Genomic DNA, 14185 nt, shown 5'->3' on the forward strand with positions numbered 1-14185 from the left:
ATCCCCTCATTAACAGTGTCAGGCGTGGGTTTCATCTCATGGAGTGGAACTTAAATATAATATTTAAATGTGATTGGCTACTCCTATAACATTTGTGCCACTATTGCACAGTATTTCTTGTAGGCAGGTCACTGTCATAGAGCATAGAGTTCATAGCTGGGTGAAACTGATGAGCGCTTTTCTCTTCTCAGAGTGTGTATATAGTGCCTTCAAACACTATGAACACTATTCAGAACTATTCAAAAGGGATGAAGTTTCTAGTTGGGTACCAGCTCCATGTCTCATGTTTGATTGCATAGCAAGTAGCATCTTCAGAAAAGCTCAAAGTATTGGCCACTCTCTCTATACTTATTTAATTTAGTACTTGAAGTCATTATAAGCAATATGACAACTGAAGTAGAGAAAGGAGATACTAACAGGAAAGGATGTGGGCAAAAGTATCTTTTTTTTTTTTTTTTTTTTTTTTTTTTTTTGCAGATGGGGTGCTGATGCTAAGGTCATGTTTCCCAACTGGTTCTTGATCTATAAATAAAAATACTAGCGACCAATTGCTGGGTGGAATAGGTGGGACTTTCCTGGTCCCTGCAGGCAAGCTAGCAGATGAGAGAGAGAGAGAGAGAGAGAGAGAGAGAGAGAGAGAGAGAGAGAGCGCAGAGGTGTTTTTTCTATGCTTCAGAGGGAGAAAGGCCAACCAGCCATATAAGATCTCAAGTGGAGTGGCCACTTCTACAGGCGGGAGGTTGGGTTGTTGAACTGGGACCGAAGGTGGCTGAGCAATTGAAGCTAGGACAGGTTGAGAGGTGATGAACTAAGGGTATCAGAAAGGGCACCCTGGCCTCGGTAGATTAGTAGTGCCCAGCAATTGAGCCAATAAGGCAGGTTGACATTGAACAATGTGGGGTGTGTGTGTGTGTGTGTGTTTCATCTGTGGATCCAATATTTTCTGGGTGGGCAAGGGCTGGTAGTATGGTCCCCCCAAGCTTAGATGGGGTAGCAAAAGCTACACGTAACAAAAGACACTACAAATTACATCAGGAAACGTCTACAGCTAATGAACATTTTCAACAAAATAGCGGGATTCAAAGTTAACACACAAAAATAAATAGTCTTCATATGTACAATTAACAAACTGGGAAAGAAGTCAGGCAAATAGTTACCTTACAAAATAGTTTAAAAATATACATCTTGGACTAACTCTAACTAAGCAAGTGAAATAACTTGCATAATAAAAAATTAAGACAATGAATAGAAAACTGAAGAAGACACGTGGAGCTGGAAAATCTCCTGAGCTCGTGGATTAGCAGAATTGATATTGAAAAATCTACAGCTTCCACTCAACCCTTATCAAAATTCCAACATAATTCTTCACAGAAATTGAAAAACCAATCTTTATTATTTTATTCTTTATTCTTTATTTTTTATTTTTTGTAGACCATGCTGACCTCAAACCCACAAAGATCCACCTGTGTCTGCCTCCTGAATGCTGGGACTAAAGGAGTATGCTACCATGCCTAGCAAAATTAAAAAACAAACAAACAACAACAACAAAAATGAAAGAAAAACCAAAAAACAAAACTTAAACTTTACACACACGCACACACAAAATCAGGATAGTCAAAACAATCATGAATAATAAAAGAACTTTTAGAGGTATCACCACTCCAGCTTTCAGGTTGTATTACAGAGCTATAGTAATTTTTAAAAAGCATAGTATTATCATAAAAATAAGCATACTGATCAATGGATAGAACTGAAACTGAACATAATTCCACATATTATGAACCCTTAACATATATTATATATTAATATATATGTGTGTATATATATATATATATATATACATACACACACACATACACACACATATCAAACCAAAACTGCACACCAGAGGGGGAAAAAAGCCCCTTCAACAAATGATGCTAGTCAAACTGGACGGCAGCATGTAGAAGGATGAAAATAGATCTGTGTCTGTCAACAGGCATAAAACTCAACTTTAAATATATCAAGGACCTCGGCATAAGACCAGATGCCCTGAATCTAATAGGAGAGAAAGTAGGGAGTGGGCTTAAACTTATTGGCTTGGGAAAGGATTTGATGAACCTGACCTTAGTAGTGCAGCTGTCAAGACTGACAATAAATAGGACCCCATGAATTAAAAAGCTTCTATATAGCAAAAGACACCATGACTTGAGTGAGGAGACAGCCTACAGAATGGGAAAAGTATTTACCAGTTATACATCTGACAAAGGATTATATTATCTGGAATACACAAAGAACCCAAGACTAAACATCAAGGAAACAAATAAAGCAATTGGAAATAGAGTCTAGAACTAAACAGAGAGTCTTCAAAGACAAAATACAGATGGCTAAGAAATACTTTTAAAATGTTCAACATCTTCAGTCATCAAAAAAAATGCTAATTAAAACTACTTTGAGATTCTATCTTACTCCAGTCAGAATGGCCAAGATTAATAAAACAAATGACAACAGAAGCTGGCCACAATTTACAGAAAGAGAAACACTTATTCACGGCATGTGGGAATGCAAACTGGTACAGCCAGTATGGAAATCCCTGTGGAGGTTTCTTAAAAAGCTGAAAATAGATCTACCACAAGATCCAGCTCTATACTCTTAGGCAGATACCAGGACTGCAGAGATATTCGCTCATCCATGTTCAGTGCTGCTCTATAGCCAGAAACTGCAGACAGTCTAGCTGTCCATAAGCTGAGGAGTAGATAGTGAAAATGTGGTACATCTATACAATGGAATATTAATTAGCTATTAAGGAAAATGAAATTATGATAAATGGATGGAGCTAGAAACAATCGTCTGAGTGACATAACCCAGACCTAGAAAGACAAATGCTGCATGATTTCTCATGTATGTGTGTGTCATCTTTTAGGTTTTAGATATGTGTGTTTTCAATTAGTATATCTGCAGTGGTTAGGTAAGTTGTAAGGGACCAGGAGGGAGCAGATCTTCCAAGGAAGAGAAAATTGAATATAGTCTTATAAAAGGAAATGTAGAATAAGATTAAATGGGGGAAAGGGTGGAAGTCAAGGTAAAGAACAGAATATGAGGAAGAACACTAACACTAAAGACATTTGTGAAAAGCCATTGGAAACCCACTACTCTAGAAGCTTCCCAAATTATATAAAATGATTTAAATGCAACTGTGGTATAACAGGGGAGACAATGCTCCAGTTAACTTTCATATGCTACAAGTAAAACCCAAGTACCAAAGATGATTTACATCTTGTTAAGTCATTGGTCAAAAGCTCCCTTAACCTCCCCCTAAAACATTATAGGTTATTTCCAACACTATTGATTGCCCTCTACAACATGACAATCAGATTCATTTGTAATGAGAGTTAAGTATAGAGGCTGGACTTACAGAACCTGGTTTGGACTCTCTTGTTAGAGAACAAACAAACCACACCATGACCCCAGGCACATTGCTTACCATCTCTCCGCTCATCTGGTTAAGCAGGGACAATAAGGATCTCAACCTTAGGTGATTACTATCCAGATAGAATGAGATACTCCACCGTGTTGTGTATAATACGTGTATGCCCCATGTGTATAATATGAACAATGGTTAGCACATAACAACGACTCTAAGATGTCACCCCAGGTCCATTCTAAAGTCCATCCTAATATAATTTTATATTGTAAAGTGTTCTGTGGGTGTGATGGTCAACTGTCACCTTCGATGGATTATGAAATTCTTAGGGTATTAGGGAGGCACACTTTGGAGAATGCCTCTGTGTGTGTGTGTGTGTGTGTGTGTGTGTGTGTGTGTTTTCCTGGGATTGACTGAGAGGATAAATAAATGCTGTCCTGAATTTGAGTGGCATCATCCCATGGTCTGGAGCGGTCTTGAAATGAATAAAAACATGAACCTGGCATCTCCTTGTTCGGGGCTGGTCACATCGGCCAAATATAAACAAGGTCCCATTTGCCACAGTTGAAACCCTCCTGCCGCTACGATTTTCCCCTCATGGTAGACTGTATATTCAAACCATGAGCCACAGCAAATTTTTCTCCATAAATTTGTGCTTTTCAGGTATTTAACCACAACAGGGAGAGAGAAAGACAGCTGACACAATGATTTGTCCCAGTGTCCCATTTCTTTAGAACTGCCCTCCGTCCTATAACCTGTATACTCTTATGGATCTTTCCTTCCAAGTCAGCCTTGCCAGACCCCACCTTACTGAGATGTCCATATTGGGAATTCCTATGGAAACACAAGACTACCCAAATATTTGAGTCAAACCCTGCCAATCATTCAGGGGCAGCTGTACCCACCCTGGTGCATACCTAGGATCCAGAGGTGGTCCAGGAAAATGTCAGTAAATAGAACAGCAGGACAGCCCTGCCATGCAGACCTCTGTTGCGGGGCCTCCCTCCAAAGCCTGGTATTGTCAGGAAGGCTTGGAGGCTAAGCTGTTTTGTATCGAGACAGGGACATAATGGGATGAAACAGGCTGCCCACTGTTCCACTGACCTTTATTAAGCACACAGAGGTTTTGTATAAAAACACGCACGCACGCACACTACCGGGATGGATTCTGCTAACCAGGTAAAGGCCAGCACAGATTGGCCTATTCATAAAAGATTGCCCTTTCTTTAACTACCAGAGAGTTTTATAGGGAGAGGCTCGGTTTCCCCCATTAAGCTAGGATTTGCTTTATACGGCCTGTCAACAGGCATCAATTAAGTAGTGGAGGAAGGATCATGTCTTCATGCGGGTCCAGAAGCTCTAGCTAAGAACACAGCTGCTCTGACCTCTTTCCAGATGTAGGGTACTACATCTCAAGTGCATAGTTAGTTTTCCAGTGAGAAAGGATATTCTGGTCTATTTCAAGATTCATTTTTATTTTTAAATGCATGTGCTTATGTGTGTCTGAGTGTGGGTCTGTACTTGTGAACACGGCTACCTGCACAAGACAGAAGAAGTCTGGAAAATGAAAACAGGTTCTCTGCAAAAGCAGCCTCCTCGCCAGGCCCTGGGCTTCTTGATTAGAACTTATGCACAAAAAAATTATGATATTCATTTTGTCCTTTCCTTCCCTACTTCTTTTCTTCAGCGCGCGCGCGTGTGTGTGTGTGTGTGTGTGTGTGTGTGTGTGTGTGTGTGTTTGGGGGGGACTAAAACAGATTTTAGGGTTAAATTTTAAAATAAGCAACATTCAAGGAGAGGAGAAAGGCTTTACTACACAATTAGCTGTCTGCTTACAGGAGTAGTACTTAGAAACAGAACACTGCAGAGTGGACAGATGGCAGTTTCTAAGCATCCAGAGTGAAGTCCATTCTCCTGGGGAAGGAGCTAGAGGGCTGCTAAGGTGAGCTCGGCACCCCCCCTTCCCCTGCATCTTACCCCAGCATCCTCTCTCCCCTCTGCACTCACCCAGGCCTCTGTAAACAGGATCACATAAACAGCTAGAGGCTCTGATACCCTGCTTCAGTAAAAGGTTCACTCTGGGTTCATTGCGGCACCCTCCCTCATCCCGGGGCTCTTGTTGGAATGTGAACAATCTCTTAGTTTCCAGGTATGCATTCTGTAGATGTGGGCTGTCATTCATCGGCAGTCATTTACAGCAGGGTTAGGGCGTGATATGAAGGGAGAGGATGCAACAAAGAAAGAATAGGATTCCTGCTGCTCTCCTGACATTTATTCAGGTGGAGTGGGGAGTGTGTTTATATCAATCCAAAACAGCTGCCGCATAAACGGCCTGCCATAAAGAAGCAAAAGGACGGAAGAAGTGAGGATAGGAGGGGAAGATGCCTGAACCTAAGATACTTGAGGAGGCTTGAGAGGTGAAAGTCTCTCTCTCTCTCTCTCTCTCTCACACACACACACACACACAGAGAGAGAGAGAGAGAGAGAGAGAGAGAGAGAGAGAGAACTCACATATAGGCAGAGAGCTATTATTTCTGTTATTAAACGTGTAATTTGGTAGAGTTCTAGTAATCAAAGATATGAATCATATAAATGGTCGACTTTGGCTTTCTCAAGTAAAACCGGAGCTGGCAAAAGTGCTGTGTTGACAGCTTTGCAGGTAGAAATATGCAACAAGCAGCTGGTCCTGGGGGTCTCTGCACAGTTTCTGCAGCCTGCATCACTGTTTGTGGTGCAGTGTGGGTGTGCTGACACCTCTGTTTCAGCATGTAAAATATTTGGGTGCCACTTAAAATCTGGCAGTCTCCCCACTGCCACACCCCTGTACACTGTGTGTGCACAGTGTGTGGGCGAGTGTATACAGGAATGCATGCATTTGTATAGTTGATGCTGTATGTTTTCTTCAAATACTCTCCATCTAATTTGGGGGTACAGAGACTCTCAATGGGCCCAGAACTTACTAACTGAGCTAGATGGTTGGCCAGTAAGCCTCAGGGATCCCCTGTCTCTATCCTGTCAGCATTGGAATTACAGATGCTCCACTCTGTTCTGTTTCTTCTGTGAGTGTTGAGGATATGAACTGAGCTATCTCCCAGACCCTATAGCATTCTCTACTCATTGCCATGTTTTCTATAAATGTAAACTATACAGTATACAAACTATATAATGCATGCAACCAAACTGTATAATATACAAACTATATAATGTATACAGACAAACTGTATAGATTCTTAATGTGGATCAAAATGGTCACTATCCCTGTGAGCATTCGCCTTTTGTTAGGAGGGAGTCTGGCGGTCAAGTCTACACATCAATAGTGAAATCTAGGGTCTCTTCCTATTCCTGAAGGTCTGTTTACAGCTCTTGAGAGGAGTGAGGTTGCAGCACACACTGCTGAGACTGGCCCAGAGCTTGCAGCTTGTATCTCTGGGTGAGAATGGAATTTGTATTTTTAACAAGTTCTCAGTGCTGCTGTTGTTGGTCACTGCTACTCTAGACAACATCAGAGAAAGCCCCAGAAAAGATGCTCTGTGGTTTCAGAACATAAGCCCGTGCTGCCTCTGGTATCCTGGGGGCTGGGGGGGGGGAGGGGGAAGGAAAGTGACTGAAAGGCTGCTTGAATGTGGACCCACAGCTGACAATAATGTGTCTATTCCCTAAAATGAAGACAGGAACATTTAAGATGGATGCCTGTCTGTGGACCCTTATCTGCAATGATAATGGCCTGGAACAGGTACAGGTCAAAGACAGCCAGAGTCCCCATGGGCCATGTGGACCCACAAGCACATGAGGTGTACAGTTCTTTCCCTACTTTATCCACAGAGTGGTAAGAAGAGGATGCACGTCCTCTCTATGTCCAAGATGGTTCAATTACTCAGAGCAGAAGACAACAGGAGATAAGGACACAGATGCATGAGTGAAAGATATTCTTTCCACTTGAACATTTATCAGGTAATGGAAGCTCTGGACCCCCTAATGAAGCAACCAGCTCACATCATAGGCCCCCATCACCTCTAAATTTAGATGCCATTCTTACTTTTACATTTGTTCCATAAGCATTAACTATTTCTCATTGAAATATATAAATAAAATAAACAAAGTAATAACAAGTAATTGGGGCTAGAGAAATGACCCAGCAGGTTAGAGCACAGGCCACCCTTGCAGAGGACCTGGGTTCAGTTCCCAGCACCCACACAGTGGCTTACAATCATATACAACTCCAGTTCTAGGGGATCCAATACCTCTTCTGATCTCCTCAAGTACTATACACAGCCCTCTAGTGCACTTACTTACGTGCAGGCAAAAATGGATACACATATAAATGAATTAATATAAAAGTTAGGCAAAAAGGAATCAGAGTTCTGTGCGTTCCACAGTACTGAACTTCACAGCCAGCTTGAAACGTGGGTGTTCACTTTCTGGCTCGTGGCTGCACTCTCTCCTGTCAACCTTGCAGAATGTGCTTTATCAACATTGCAACACATCTCAGAGCTCTGAGGTTGCAAAAGCAAATGCTAATCTCATCATGTACCAAGCACTGAGCAGCCTAGCCTGTCTCAAATTCTCGGTTCTAGGCCAGTCCCGCCAGGAACTAGCCATGTGGCCTTGGTCAGGGTAGTTCATCTTTCTGAACCCTGTCCTCCTTATCTCTTTCACGTGGGCAGTTCCCTTGACCTGCCGGAAGATGGCTGTTTTTCAAGGCTGTAGATTCCATTGTTGGTTAGCTCACAGAGTCAAAAGATTCCTCTGTGATTTATGCCCATGTCTGCCTCCCCTTATCGTCCATTCGCTTTCACTAATTGTGCCCTCTGGAAAAACACAGATAAGCCTTCTACTCTTTACATACTTGAAAACAGCTGTCAAGTTCCCTTTAAATCTCTTTTGGTGGTATGTCTAGAGTCTCTTCCTCCCTCGCTGTTTCTCATAGCAGATTACCTAAAACATACCATAACTCTTAGCAAACAGGATATGATCAATACATATAAGTTGGATGAATGAATGAATGAATGAATGAAGCCAGGCATGATGATAAACATGCACGTATAATTCCCACTATTCAAAAGACTAGGGAAGGAAAGTTGAGACTAGCTCAACTCCAGTACAGGCTCCACAGTAAGCTTCAGGTCAGCCTGAACCACACTGTGAGACCCTGTCTTAGAACAATAACAGCAAAAGCATAGATGATAGATGAAAAGGACGTAGATACAACCTTTAAACTGTCTCGGTTCCCCACCATTCCTTTTTAACGAGATGCCTGCCCTTCCCAGTACTCCTTTGATAGTCGCCAAGTCAACATGTGAGGTCTTCAGCTATTTCTGAGTGAGTCTAAGATCATGTACAGCACAGAAACCTGTGGTTATGGAAGAAGCTTGCTGACAGTGATGACAGGAGCTGAGTGTGACGGCTGAGTCATTTACATCATCGAGCTAGTGAGTGAGGCCAGCTGACTCTCCAGCATCCGAAGCTCAGCTTGACTTTTGCCTCGTAGGTACTTCATAGTGCAAAATACTCTGTAACGGTATCAGAAATTCTGGAAATTTGAAATGACCTTAGATCACATTTCCCTCTGTTTATGAAAGATTTCCCAAGGGGACTTACAGGGGACCTTTTAGAGGAAGGTGATTTTCCATGGTCTGGTCTATCTACCCAGTCCTGAGATTGGAGCTTCTGGATTATTCTGGTCATTTGGTTGATTTTTTTTTTGGTTTGTTTGTTTGTTTCTTGTCAACTTGATACAAACCTGGACTTATGTAGGAAGAGTGAGTCTTAATTGGGAAAATGTCACTATCAAATTGCAAATCTGTAGAGCACTTTCTAAACTAATCACTAAAGTGGAAGGGCCCTGCCCACTGTGGGCGGTGCCATCCCTGAGCAGGCTGAGTAACCCATAGGAGCATTCTGCCATTGCTTCTGCTTTAGTTTCTGCCTCCAGGTTCCTGGTGAGAGTTCCTGTTCTGACTTCCCGCATGAAGGAGCAGGACCTACGAGGTAAGATGAAATTAACCTAAGAGGTGTAAGATAAAATTAACCCTTTCCTCTCCATGCTGCTTTTGGTAATGGTGTTTCATCATAGCAATAGGAACTTAACTAAAATACCTGGGTCTTCTCAATTGCATCCCACCACCAAAGTCCAGAGAGATTTTTCATTCTCCTCCTTTTCCTTTACAATTTCCATTAAAAAGGGAAGTTACAGCAGAGGTTGGCTGGCTGCTCTAGCCAGCAAACAAAAGAATAGACTCTGTATCTGAGTTTTTGAGTAAAGAACCTAACGGTAGATCAGAATTTGCTGCTCAGCTTTGGACGAAGTCACATAATCTAACTCCTAAAAGACAGATGTAGAAACTAAAATACTCATATAGTTTTCCTAATTAGATCTGTGTTTTGTAATGACTATGATACTTCTGTTTAATATGAAGGAGATTTCTTGTTTCCTAAGAAAACTTAGGAAACTAAAATAGAGTAATTGGTGTTTACTTTCTTGAACACAGACTCAAATATTCTTGAATTGTAAATATCTCTTTCTAGCACCAAAGCCCTTATGATATATAAATATTGCCTTTCTCCCTAGATCTGGGTAAATACTGGCAAATCCCATTTCTTGTCATTAAACTTTAGAAAGTACTTCTCCTTCCTCTTCTTTCTCTAGATAAGTGTGTGTGTGTCTCTGTGTGTGTCTGTGTGTCTGTGTGTCTGTGTGTGTTTGTGTGTCTGTGTGTGTGTGTCTGTGTGTGTGTCTGTGTGTGTGTGTATGGGCCTAGGTTGTAATTATAAGACATAATTCATATTGAAGGTTTTCTAGTTCTATATCAACAATGTTATTAAAATCTGTTTCTTAACATGAGTGACCTTCCATCTATTTTAACTTTCAAATTATTTATTTTTTCAGATAGATAGTACATGCACATGGTAAAAGAATTATTTTTCAAAACATACTTCCCAAAAAGTAAACAGTAAAAACTTCTCTCCCACTCTTGATTCTCATGTCATCCACGGTTAGAAGCCTCTTGGATGACCATACACAGATAATATCCTTTTCTTTTCTTACACAATACTAGTAGTATACAACACACTTCTCTTACTTCTCGCTTATAGATTTATGTTGTTCTCTTTATCCTTGGCATAGAATGCCATTGTGGAGAGATGGCCTATTTATGTAATTAGTCCCAGGAACAGTGCACATTTAGATTGCTTCCATTGCAAAAATGGCTACAATGATAGTGTTGCTTAATTAACATCCCACACCTGTGCGAGTGCATCTTCGGGAGCATTTCTAAATGTACAATTACACTCTTACTTGTAACCGATGTTGCCTAATACGTCTCCATAGCAATGATCTGATTTATATTCTTACCAGCAGTTTATGAGGGTGCCTGCCTATTCCCACATACTCACTACACAGAAAGTTCATTAGTTCTCTATTGCTGTGTAACAAATGACCACATTGCTTAATAGCTTAGAACATGTTCTATCTCCCAGTTTCTGAGAGTCGGGAGTTTAAAAGGAGGTTGGTTAGATGAAGCTGGCCAATGATGCAGTCATTTCAAGACTTAAGCAAAATGGAGGGATCAATCCAAAATGTCTCATTGAGGCAAGTCTTGGCACAGGGGTTCTATAGTGTCCTCATATCTTTCCCAGAGAGAGAGAACAAACAGGCATTAGGAGTGTCTTGTAACACCTGGTTTCAAAAGTCACACCATCATGTCTGTGACAGTCACTAAGTCCAGTCCATACCTCTTGAAGGACAAGAATTCAAAGAATTTATACATATATTTAAAACTACCCCAGTATGCTACCAACCGCTTTAGTGCCCTTGCTTACATGATGTGTAGAAATTAAATCTATTGTGATTTCAATGTATGGTTTTCTTATAATAAGTGACTCTGAGTATAGATATGCAAAGATCTATACATATTGATGAGGTAGGATACTACATATAACTTGGTCGCATCACCATAATTAAGGTCAAAGACATGTCCAACCCTTCCCAAGGGGGGAAAATGGTCACAGTACTTTAACTAGATTAATTTTAAAAGAGAGAGAGAGAGACAGCGCCAAGGAGATCTGACACATTCCGGCTCTAGATGCATTCATACATGTGATGGACAGTCACACACACACACACACACACACACACACACACTAAATAAAACCATTGAAAAAAGAAAAAGGGAAAGATGAGACCTTATGATTGAACATAATATAAATACAAATCGTTAAAAGGATGTTGCAATGTCGGATAACAGAATAACTGAATAAGTGCCTGCACAGGTACTGAATAACAACAAAACGGAAAATTTCAAGTCTGATAACTAAGTCTGGAGTTTGACTTTGTAATCAGAAACTTCCCAACAAAGCAAATCCCAGGCTTTCCTAGTGAATTGTTAGACCTTGTTTTAGGCCCCGCCCCCCGCTTATCTTTCCTCTAGATCCCGGATCTGCGGGATCCAGGATCTACGTTGTTTTGCCTGCAGGGGTCTCGCTCTTTGTCTAGGGCTGAGCACACCAACTGCTTTTCCTCTTTGTCAACTTCCTTCATGGTGGGCTTATTTTTTTTTCATTCCAACTCTATTATGAAATTAAATTTTCAAATGCTGCTGTTCTCTGTAGCACATTAAAGCTTAGTAAGACCTCACTTCTGAGATTCTGCTTTATGATACGCCACATTTTCTTGTGTATTTCTATGACATTTCCTTCTCAATCACTTTGATATCTGAGACATGTTTTAATATAAGGTATGATGTGGGGACTCAAATCCCCTTTCCCCCAGAAGCTGATGACCTGTAATAACGCCAATATCAATTATTCAATAGTTATTTTCTTCTAAAATCTGTTAGTGTGCTCTCAGGAAAGTATTTCAGACATTTCAGACAAAGAGTGACTTGATGTAAAAACATTGGAAGGGTGAAGGAAGCAGAAAAGGAAAAGAACTTGGTGGCCAGAAAGCTGGGGGGAGGGGAGCTTGGGGCTCAGCACCAACAGGATGTACTCCCTGCTGAGCTACACACACACACACACACACACACACACACACACACACACACACACACATGAGCACGTACACGCACATACACACATGCATGCACACTCATACATATGCACACAAACACAGACATGCATACACATATATGTTGTGGATAGCCTTGGGGCTAATTATATTTAATGTTAATTCTGTTAACCTGTGAGGGGTTTCGAACAAGGAATGACTCAGAACTCAGGTGATTTTCTGTAAACCTGCTTCCCACCTTAATTTGTAAAATAAAAGAGAGCTGATGATTGGCCAGCTAAAAGGGAAGGTGGAGAGGAAGGTGAGGAGAGAGAAGAAGAAGAAAATGGAAGAGGGAGGGAACACAGAGGAGGAGGAAGATGAAGAAAAGCAGAGCAGAAGCACATGGCCTGGAGAAACGGCAAGTTCTAAGGGGTCTCATAGATATGGAAGATGGTAGTGTAGTGGTAGGGCTGCTCAATCTAGGCGCACAGCATATAATCATAATAACTGAGCTGTGTTTTCATTGCCGGGGCATATTTGGGAGGAGGTTTACCGCAACACATTTACACATATGCACATACATATACACACATGCACACATTGTATTTTAATGATACCACTAAAACCACAACAATTCCCATGAATCTCCATAGCATACAAGCTGCCTGCCACAGGTGGCACTGCTAGAAGCCCCCATTGGGTAAAGGTAATTCACACCTGGCACTAGGCTTCTCTGGTGATAGCTCTGCTGTCTGGGAGAGGCATACTTTCCTCATTACAGGATAACTTCATTTAAACACTTTATGTGCATACGCATGCGTGTGTGTGCATGCACATGAATACATTCTAAGAAAGCTCTATATTAGGTTTCCCCATGGCATTTTCAAAGGTCTTTAGTAGTAGTCATCCTCCCCACCTCTTTTCTGGACCTGACATCCCATCCCCACTCCATTTAGTCCTCCCTGTTCCACCATTTCTCTTCTCCCTCGTGCTATCTACACTCTATCCCCTTCCCTTGAGGTCTCCATCCCATTCACGGTCCCTCATGAGTTTCCTGAGCTATACAGGTGCTTCAATTTATATATACATACCCAGTTAGTACTAAGTAGACTCATTTGGGGGACGGGGGGAGCAAGCACATAAGTTTTGAAGATAAAAGTGGGGAATAGGAGAGGAATTGAAGGAGAAGTATTGGGTGGTGAATTATATCAGAATATCATATGTGTGTGTGTGTGTGTGTGTGTGTGTGTCAATACAAATATCGATTTCAGTACCAAGTACCAAGCTCATCAGTTGCCAATCCTAACTGAGGGCGGCTGAGGATAGAATCCGGGAATGCGGTGCACTGGCTCCCAGCCCAGGACCTTTGTAACAGAGGAGAGCATGGGAGACAGGAACAGGGCTAAGTGTCACCATGTAATCAGCCCACCCACTGATGTGAAAGCTATATTTATCACACATAGTAAATTCCTCCGTGCTCGGAGATATGTCTTTACACTGTTTTTTGCAATCGTCTGTTTATCTATTTAGGTCCAGTGTCACGTTGTTTTGAATATTACTTGTTATTATCTGATAGAGGCAGTCATGTGATAGATATTTCTTTTACTTTTAGAATTTTCCTAGAACTCCAGGATTGTTTTCCAGATAAATGCTATAATTAGGTTGCCTAATTCCAAAACAATCCAGTTTGCATCGTATTGAAAGCGTTTTATGATTTTTATCTACCTTTGGGAGAACTAAGGGTTTTGTGGGGCTGCTATATTGGCTTAGTGTCAGTTCCTATGTGCATACCTCTT

This window comes from Mus musculus, chromosome 13 (genome assembly GCF_000001635.26).
Source record: "Mus musculus strain C57BL/6J chromosome 13, GRCm38.p6 C57BL/6J".
NCBI classification, from domain to species: Eukaryota; Metazoa; Chordata; class Mammalia; order Rodentia; family Muridae; genus Mus; species Mus musculus.